Source organism: Macrobrachium nipponense, chromosome 8 (assembly GCF_015104395.2).
Source record: "Macrobrachium nipponense isolate FS-2020 chromosome 8, ASM1510439v2, whole genome shotgun sequence".
In the NCBI taxonomy this organism is placed as follows: domain Eukaryota; kingdom Metazoa; phylum Arthropoda; class Malacostraca; order Decapoda; family Palaemonidae; genus Macrobrachium; species Macrobrachium nipponense.
Genome location: NC_087203.1, coordinates 7,617,740 through 7,628,295, shown reverse-complemented (window position 1 = coordinate 7,628,295; position 10,556 = coordinate 7,617,740).

Below are 10,556 nucleotides of genomic sequence, written 5' to 3'. Positions count from 1 at the left end.
AATCACCTGTTGGAACAACTTTACATTTATAAAATGAAAGTATAAAAGAAAACAAATTGGATAGCCGTAATCCGATAATTTCTTCATTCATTAGATTTGCTAGGCCTATTCTAATTTTGTACTTCATTTCAAGAATTTAGTCCAGGCTACTTATCACCGAAGATATGTCACTAATTATTCCACTAATGAGATTGTAAACAAATTGTTAAACCTTGACGTCCTTTAATTAACAGGTAAATTTAATGACAGAACTGTGGTTTTCTTTAATCTGTGATAACTTCTCTGATAAAGTTGTAGTAGCAGTTCATGTTGAAGATTTCTTTCGTAATCTTCTGTCAGGAAATGGACAGAACAAATCCTGGCACCCTTAACATTAATGTTATCACTTCTTTTACATGCATTAATCCATACTTTGGACACCTTGGGGTCTTTAGGGAGCCTGTGAAAACAAATCCCTTTCTGTCTGGAACTATTAGTGCACCCAAATATGGAATACACACCCCATAATCGTAAACTGCAACTGACGGAGTACTGCATCGCCCAGTCGATGTGCTCCAGTGACGTCACTTGAGAGAGGGAAATTAGCGATCGAATCCTCAGTAAACACGCCTTATGTTATTCCATCTTGGGTGTCCTACTGCTATCAAGGCGGCCTACTTGACTGACGCACATATATGGTTATATAAAATAAATTTGTCTTTATTTACCTGACAGATGTCACTCCATATCTCACGGGGAAGTCGTTCTGTACCAATCCCTGCAATTGCAATTTTGCGCAACGCACCAGCACTATAAAAATATAAACGAAAACATCGCAGCTCTTCGTAGTTGACCACCCCGCGTCACCGGCGCTCCGCCAGGACCGCCACTGCGGGCAGCGCCGCCCTGGGGTGGCGACTATACAACTAATTAGTACCTGTCTGAAAGAGAGCCTAAACAAAACCCCTGTCACAAAACACTCTGATTTAAGCCATTATTAATTTGAATTTGTCTTGTACCTGTGTAAATCTATTGCTGAAAGGTCTTAAAATCTAGATTAAATATTTTGATAATAAGGAAATGTCCTAAAATGGATAATTAGTCGATTATTCTTCAACTGTGAGTCAGACGAACTATACTCTGTTTTTTTTTATCTGTCCATCGCTTTTGTGGTGTTTTTTTTTGTATGGTACACTGCGTTTCCGGGCTGTTTAGATAGTTATATTTAGCTTACATTCACGATTATAATATCCTATTTCGAATATTAGCGGTGTAATTTCGCATACGGTAAATTTATTAAAACACTTTTCAGTTACAAACGTACACCCAGATATCCTTTTATTTACCTAAAACTTACAATTAGCGTAACTATCTAAAGCCCGGGACGCAGTGTTACCATACAAAAACACCATAGGCGGATGGACAGATGAAAAAAAAAACAACGTATAATTTATACTCTATCTGTAGGGGAGGTCCTAAACACCTTGTCACAACTCTGATTTAAGCCATTTTGTTTTCAATTTGAATTGTGTTGTACCTGTGTACAATCTATTGCTGAAAAGGTCTTAAAGTCTAGATTAAACTTTTTGGCAATAAGGAAATTGCATCTTAAAAGGATAATATTCTATAGTTTCTTCATTCGCCCAAAAAAGGTTTTTTCCGCAAGTTACCAGTTTTCGTTTTTAATAGCGTTCTAGTTCTTCTACTCATGCAAGTTGTCTACAGCAATTAAGTGGGAAAAAATTGCTTAGCATATGACCGCAACTAAAGCTATATACCTGATTTATTACTTATAGGTTTTTTTTTTTGTTTTTTTATTAAATTACATACCATTTAGAACGGTTTATTACTAAAACTTAACGACAGTTCACGACCTCAACAACACTTTTTTTTAAAGAACCCAAATCTAATAATTATAGACTTATGGGAATAAATAGAAACATTTTTCTTTCTCTTATTCGTTCCTTTATCACATTTCTTTTTATTTATCTTTTAAAAGAGAAAATCGGTATGCAATATCATATATAACATATATATAATATTGCATGCCGATATATACTTATATAGTATCCTTACTCATATAGAGTTCGTAGTTACTGAATGCTTATGGAAGAAATGACTGACCAATCCATATGTTATGTCAGTAGTTACCCTCCATTAATTCTCCGTTTTTTCTTCTCTCTCCTTGTAAGGACAACGCTTTGTCCTTACACCTATTCATCATCAATTTCGGTCTATTATTTTTCCCCCTTGCGATTTACACAATAAAATATAAAATAATAATGATAAATATATATATATATATATATATATATATATATATATATATATATATATATATATATATATATAGTATATATGTAATTTTTTTTTTTTTTTTTTTTTTTTTTTTGCTGATAACGGACTCTGACCTATTTTGCCTCATATGGTCTTCAGCATTTCGATGTTTTCTCCATAAGGCTTTAACCTTTTACCATAATTATTCGCTTATAACGTAGTGCAAAAAAATAACCACTACTTTTAAAGACGTCATTGTTCATATTCCATATATTTCAGGACATTTCATTACTCCTGCAATGATTAGATACCTTTACTTTACTTATATATTAACGGCAGGTGTCCCAAAAGTGTAATATTTATTGAAATTTATATATATGTGTGTATGTATATAATATTAGTCGGGTGATGAATAACCTTAGCTCTTGCCGGTTAGAGACATGTAAAACGCTGGATTCTTCGAAGATGCGGAAATGAAAAACCAAACAGGAAAGCTTACCGGCGCACAATTGGGGTCAGTGACGCACTTCGAAGATCACGAGTTTCATGTATGAAGCGTGCATGCCTCTAGTGTGCCAATTGATGTGTGTGTTCGTAATGAACAGAAAATAACATGTAATCTAGGGGTAAGGTTGCCAAGGGGGACTCACTGAAGTTGATTGATAGATTGTGGGAACACACCACAGAAGAGGTGTTGCAGGTCTGTTGGACAAGGTACCGTAGAAACGAGAAATTTGAAAAAGTTAACATTTGAAGTGACAATTACTATAGTTCTAGAGAAAAGGGAAGTGAGGTGCAGCACACATTCTTATTGACGAACTTTAATGTTTTATGGTGTCATAATTATGGTCTTCTTTGTTTCAGATGGATTTGAAGTCACCTTATTGGGTTTCTCTAGACTAATTTTGACTATTAATAAACTATGAGAGAGAGAGAGAGAGAGAGAGGAGAGAGAGAGAGAGAGAGAGAGAGAGAGGTGGCAGGGTGAACAGTTGCGCTAACTCATCAGATTATGGTTTGAGATACATTTTTCTTTCTCTCACTAGCTTCTTCCATTTTTTTATAGACCAACGTGACCTTGTAACAGTAAATCAGCTGATTAACCTTGAACCTGAGAAACAGCTAGTTGCAAATAGTGGTTTGCTGGATTGGTGCATGTTTATTTTATTTTCTATTGGTGAATGATATATTATTACTTTTGGTCGTTGGTGGTTTGTGTGCGCATAAATATATCAATGTTACTGAGGTCGGGGCGCGAATCCTAAAGCAATAAGAGTTATCATAAAGAAAGCAAAATGGCTGATGCAAGTACAAGCCAGAACGCAATGTTGACCATGTTCTCTCCCAACCAGTGCAAATTTTTTATTGAGGGGGTGAATAACTATTAAACGCCAATGGAATTAAGGATGATACAGAGGCGTTCACAGAGGCAAAAGCCTTGTTAGATTTCAATAAAGGGGATGGTTTGTCATTTAGATGCCGTAGTCGGAACACAAAATGTTGGTCATGGACCGAATTACAAGCATTTTTAAGAGCAGCTTATGGCTCAAAAGAACACGAAAATATGGTAAGAGATTTAACAGGGCTGTACAAAATCTCAAAAAAGGCACGACAAGCCTTATTGAGCATAGCTCAACAAAACTTTTTGACTCAGCAGGAGAATGGATACAGAAACTGAAAAATTCCAAATGGGTAAATGGGAATAAGTCTCACTCGACAATTTACATAAATTGATACATTTTCCAATGCTATTACACAACGTACAAGACGCAATCGTAGACAGTTTGATGAAAAGATTGAACCTACATCAGACGAGGAACTAATTTATATCCCCAAATTCAGAAACATATGTCCAAAATTCCCACAGTGGATAGTACCATTTTTTAATGAGACCGGTCCAAGAAATACGACACAAAAGAGACAGGAATTTCCTTTTTCCCCACCCCCGTTTGTGTGCAAAAGTGGAATATAATAGAGGATCGATTGATCAAAGGCAACAGCAGTCGCGTTGCTACAATTGTAATAAACCACCGGTGCATCTATCAATTTAATGGACCATAATCTGTATCAATCCATGTTCTACCATTACCCTTTGAAACCCTCAACAGAGACGGTGTGTGAGTGCAAGCCATAGATTAAACACCAATGGGTTTTTGTTAGAATACGATTTACTCTGGGTGATAAGAGTGTTATTAATAGAACCATTTGCATTTGTCCTGTACCAGTGTACAATCTATTGCTGAAAGGTCTTAAAGTCTAGATTAAACATTTTGGTAATATGGAAATGCCTTTAAAATAATAATTATTTGATTGTTTCTTCACCCGTGAGTTTACCAGTTTTCGTTTTTAATTGTGTCTAGTTTGTCTGCTCATACAAGTCGGGTCTACAGCAATGAAGTGGAAAAAGTTGCTTAGTATATGATACACTAACAAAATAAAATTGTACTACAATAGCACTGGACATCCTAGAAGTAACTGTGGTGGCATTGACAGACATTTTAGTGGGTGTTTATCCCCCGACATGACACCCCACAACGAATGGGGAGGGTGAGGGGGAGGGGAGACAGGATTGGCTACAACGAATGGGGGGGGGGAGGGGGAGGGGGAGACAGGATCTGCATCCAACATCGGAGATACCAAGTAAAATTGTATTACAATAGCACTGCACAACCTAGAGTAACTGTGGTGGTAATGCCAGACATGTTAGTGGGTGGTACCCCCTGACAGACACCCAACATCGAGTGGGGAGGGGGAGGGGGAGTACAATAGCACTGCATATCCTAGAATGCTGTAATGGTAATGCCGGACATTTTAATGGGTGGTTTCCCCCTGACAAACACAACCAAAAAGGTAGGCAGGGGGAAGGCTTTTTTGTGTGTGTTTGGTGTTTTTACGTTGCATGGAACCAGTGGTTATTCAGCAACGGGACCACGGCTTTACGTGACTTCCGAACCACGTTGAGAGTGAAACTTCTATCACCAGAAAGGCAGGGGGAAGGGCAAGCCCAATAATTAATGTCTAGACTACTATAGTAGGCTACTATTGACCCGTTATTATACATTATCGTGATTTATGTAATATTTTTATCCTTTCTATATCCTTTGCATTTATTTAATACAAATATCATTTATGTGTTTCACATAAATAACAGTCATCTGTAGGCCCATAATAATTCGGTCATATTATTTTGTCAAGCCAGCAAACCGACTTCTTTTATAGTACTCTACTCGCTTTAGCTTTGTTTTACGAGATGAACATTAATGTAGTGGCTGGAAGACTGGCACTGTAAAGTAGCATGTAAGATCTCATCATTATTAGATTATTGATGTAAATGTCTATGTACATAACATTTGTTAAATAGAGTAATACGCACCCAGTAAGTACGTATAGTAGTAATAGATATGTAATATATACGCTATAGTCAGAGTACAGATCATAATAATTGCGCTCTAGTCTACTCGGTTTGTTTATCGAAGCAGGACTATCTTCTTTTGGTTTCAACTGACTTTCATACAAATGAAATCATGGAGCCTTTTTGTATTATCAGTTTGGAGGATGAATATTGTTGTTACTAAAGACGATTTTTTTTCGGCTCTGGTGTAAAAACTCGTCAGATAAACACCTGGCTGAGGAAAAGACACAGAGGATCTCTATTTTTTAAAACAATTTCCACACACCAAGTTATTTCGAACATTTCCATTCTCTCAAGAAGACTATGAATAAATATAAGCGCAAACTAGACAAAAAAAAAAAAAAATAATAATCACCTGGCATAGTGTAAAGAAATCAAGAGAAATGAAAAATGAGTGCCATTGTGAATTTTTTTATCGTTAATGTTTAATGAATAAGTGTTTAGCGAATTGCTAGGGTCTAGTGAGTAAGCGTTTAGTGGAATGTTCATGAGTAAGTGTTTGATGAATGATTAGTTTAGGGTTTAGTGACTGTTTAAATGTGTCAGTATTCAGTGAATGTTTACCAAGTCTTTAGGATTTAGTGAATGTTCTTGAATGTTTATTGTGTAAGTATTCAAATGAATGCTTTGTCTTTAGGGTTTTAGTGAGTTTTGTGAATGTTAAGTGAGCGTTTAGTGAATGTCTTGTTAATGTTAGTGTTTAGTGAATATTTAGTGTGTAAGCATTCAGTAAGTGTTTCAGGTTTAGTGACTGCTTAGTGTGTAAGTATTCAGTGAATGTTAGTGATTGTTTAGGTTCAGTTAAAGTTTGTGATTGTGTGGTGAATGTTAGTAAGTGTTCAGTGTTTAGTGAATGTCCTGTGAATGTTAGTGTTTAGCAAATGTTTAGTGTGTAAGTGTTTATTGAGTTTTTAATGAGTGGATGTTCATTCACTGTTTAGTATTTAATAAGCGTTTAATAAGCGTTTAGGGTTTGGTAAGCATTTAGCATTTAATGAGTGCTTAGGGTTTAGTGAGTGTTTAGTGTTTAATTAGTGTTTAGGATTACGTGATTGTTTAGTGAATGTTTACTGAGTGTTTGGGGTATAATGATTATTTAGTGAGTTTAGTGTTTTTAAGCGTTTAGGTTAAGTTAAAGTTAAGTATATTAGTTTTTACCAGACCACTGAGCTGATTAACAGCTCTCATAGGGCTGGCCCAAGGGATTCGATATTTTTACAAGGCTAGGAACCAATTGGTCACCTAGCAACGGGACCTACAGCTTATTGTGGGATCCGAACCTCACTATATCGAGAAATGAATTTCTGTCACCAGAAATAAATTTCTCTGATTCCGCGTTGGCCGAGCCGGGATTCGAACTTCGGACCACTGGACTGGCAGCCGAGCGCGAAAACCACTCGTCCAGCGAGGAACTTAAGCGTTTAGGTAGGATTTAGTGTTTGGTTGAGTACCTAGTGAGTGTTGGGTATTCAGAGTGTTTGGTGTTTATTGAGTGTGAGTGTATGTTAAGTGTGTGTGTGTGTATAGTGAATGTATGTAAGTGTGATGCTTACTGAGTGTATGTGCATTGTGAATGTTAGTGTTTAGTGATTGTACTACATTACTGTTTAGTTAGTGCTTCGCTACTGTGTGCAAAGAAAGTCCTGTAATTTACGCAGGAACCTTTTATGCTTCACACTGCTTACATCCAAGAGTAGATACTTAGGCCTTGACCACAATGGTTAGAGTGCTTAGGCCTGTTTTCGTAAGGTAATTTTTTCTCTGTGAGATTGGGTCAAGTAATAATAATAATAATAAAAATTAAAAAAATAATAGTAATAAAAATATAGTACTAAGAGCTGTACCGAGACCTTTCAATATGGCCTCCCGGAGGCATATTTTCTCAAGTCTGAAGAGTTTTAGGGATGGGATGGGGAAAATTAGGACCAATCAAAACACTTGGAGCTGATCCATGACGTCACAAGCCACGCCTTTTGGCTCCCTCCTCAGTCCTATATCCATTAACTGCCGCCAGTCACGATGCCCAAGAAATACTTTCTTCTCAATTTCACAGTTTACGGTTGTATGACTTATACATTGCAGTCAGATATATCTAAACATAATGCAACACTAATTTAACAACAATATATTCTTCAAATGAGATACACCATGAAATATATTATGCGTTATTGGTTTCCCCCCTCTTGTAATAATATTTTCACATCACGATTTTCTAAATTAAATATATACATGAATATGCATGTTTAAACCAAAGCCATTTAAAAAGCGTTGCGATTACACATGGGATGGAGTAGGCTTTCACTACGGATTTCTATGGACATATGCTATTTCGTAGTAATGCACATTTTACTGGGCATTGTATTAAAAAAGCATATATGGACTATCATTACTAGGCCATGAAAAAAAAACAGGAAAGCAGACTGATATAAGCCCTACTGTTTACAGGGACACAGCATCAGCTTCATTCATTAAATTATTTCAAGAGCTAATATGCTCCTTAAGGAAACCTACGGTTTTGTTGTCTTGGCGATCTAAGTTAGCCTACTGTAACAAATATAGTACGAGACAAAACTCATCCTGTCAGTAGCTAATCTGAATACGGTTGTTTTTCAAGGTGTGCTTGATAAGGTGTAGTAAAAACTTGCCTTTTTGAGGTGGATTCCGTTTTCATAAAACCTTCCAGATGTCCTTCACCTGAATTGGTCCTTGTCATTCATTGTGTACATATACAAAGTTTTTTATTGAAAAATTTTTGCTTTTGATTTTACTTTTCAATACATTGTGCACAAACAAACAAAAAGTGATAATATAATTCAGTACTGAATATTTTCAGCAAGCCTTACGTAATTTTGCTTAAAATTCATTGTGTACAAAGAAAACACTGATTATTTCATTTATTTATTATTCTTAGAAAACCTTTCCCATTTGTCATTCATTGTGTGCAAAGAATCAAAATGAGTATTTCATTAGTATTTTAGCAATTATAGGAGTACAGAATACTACCTATTTACCAAGTTACTGTAGATCTTTTACTAAGCTGAACTAGAGTAGAATTGATGCGTAAATTTATTAGAACTGCAATATGCTTTAAAGTAAATATGGATGACACTGTTTTCCAACTCTCTCTCAACAGAAAAATTTTATGCAAATATTCAACACGTTTTAATTAAACCCAGGGATAACGATAGTATATGTATACTACTATTTTTCATCCAAGCTCACACTCAATGGCCAAAATGTATGCCTTAAATTAAGTGCATAATTTTTTTTGTACATATAGACTTTTTTGGCATTATGCCCACAAGCACTGGGGCAACTAAGGCAATTCAGCGCTGAAACGGAAACTGACAGTAAAAGGTTTGAAAGGTGTTACAGGAGGAGAACCTCAAAGCAGTTGCGCTATGAAGCAATTGTTAGGAGGAGAGGGTGACAATTAAGATGGAAAAAAAGAGGCTATGAACAGAAGTAACAGTAAAATGAATGAAAGTAGGGGCTCAGCAAAGAACCTCAAGTAATGCCTACATTACACCTAATGAGGTGTACAGCCGGCGCTATCTCCCTACAAGGTGCATAAATTTGTCATCAAAACTGTATCTTCACATTTCTTTTAAGCATAAGGCTATTATTATTTTAGTTCTGACATAATACCTTTTTTATAGCCTGAAAACAACAGCCAGGTGACGCCCGAAAAACGTTTCCATGCTCCATGCTTTCAAAATCGTCACCTTCAAAGTCCAAGATTCTTGATGTGAGTCGAAGTGCAGCGAACTTCTTGGCCGCCTGTCTGTAGTCTGTAGTGCTAATTACAGGTCATATACCATCATTTTTACCATGCAATCAATTTTATCATCTTGTATATTTTCATTCATACCGTGTTTATCGCAACTCTTTCTATAAGGCATTAAAACACTCATTTTGAAGTATATAATTTAGTGACTCGCAATGAAAATATTATTTATGCCACTAAATATCGACTTTGCGAGCAGGAATTAAGAAGCCCTGAGCACTATTACCACGAGGGAGAAGCCAATAACGCTTAATATATTTCACGGTGTATCTCATTTGAAGAATATGTGTTTGTTGAAATTAGCGTTGCCTTATGTTTAGATATAACTGACTAAAAATGTTATAAGTCATACAAGCTATGAGACAGAGTGAAGCTAAAAGGGTGTGGCTTGTGATGTCATGGTCAGCTCCAAGCGCTTTGATTGGTCCTAATTTTCCCCATCCCTAAACTCTTCCAGACTTGGGAAATATGCCTCTCGGAGTCACTCTCGGCAGGGAGATCGCTACTCAAGTGGACTGACGGCCTTGCACACAGCTGACATATTTGCACTTTCGGTTGTCCGATTTTTATGACTGTGTTGGAGACGCATTATAAATCATATTAGCAATGGTAAATACATTGAACAGACATGAGGATATAAATATGATTGTTAGTGCCTGTCTACTGGAATAAGAACAATGAAAGTGAAAATATTACTAGGGAAACAAATTAGCCGAATAGTGGTCGTTAAAGCCAGCATCGGTAGATTGTATTGAAAACACTGCATAGGTTGCTGTGGTGCGTGCCAGCGGGAAGTTAAGAGGACAAACACATTCAGCTGGGTTTTAAACATCAAAACTGCGAAAATGCTGGCTTTAAACATCAAACTGCGAAAATGCTGGCTTAAAATTTTTAAACATCAAACTGCGGGCAATTTTCGCCTTAATTTGCCCGTAAGTATAATTTTAGTTAGTTGAGTTTAAGTGGACTATTAGAAAAATTGACATGCTATTATAGGCCTACTTAATTTGGGGATTCAGGAGCTTCAAGTTGTAAGATCGTCAACTTCGGGAGGGGGAATAGAATGAGGGAAAATGTTTTGTAGTTAGCCTGTCTTGAAAA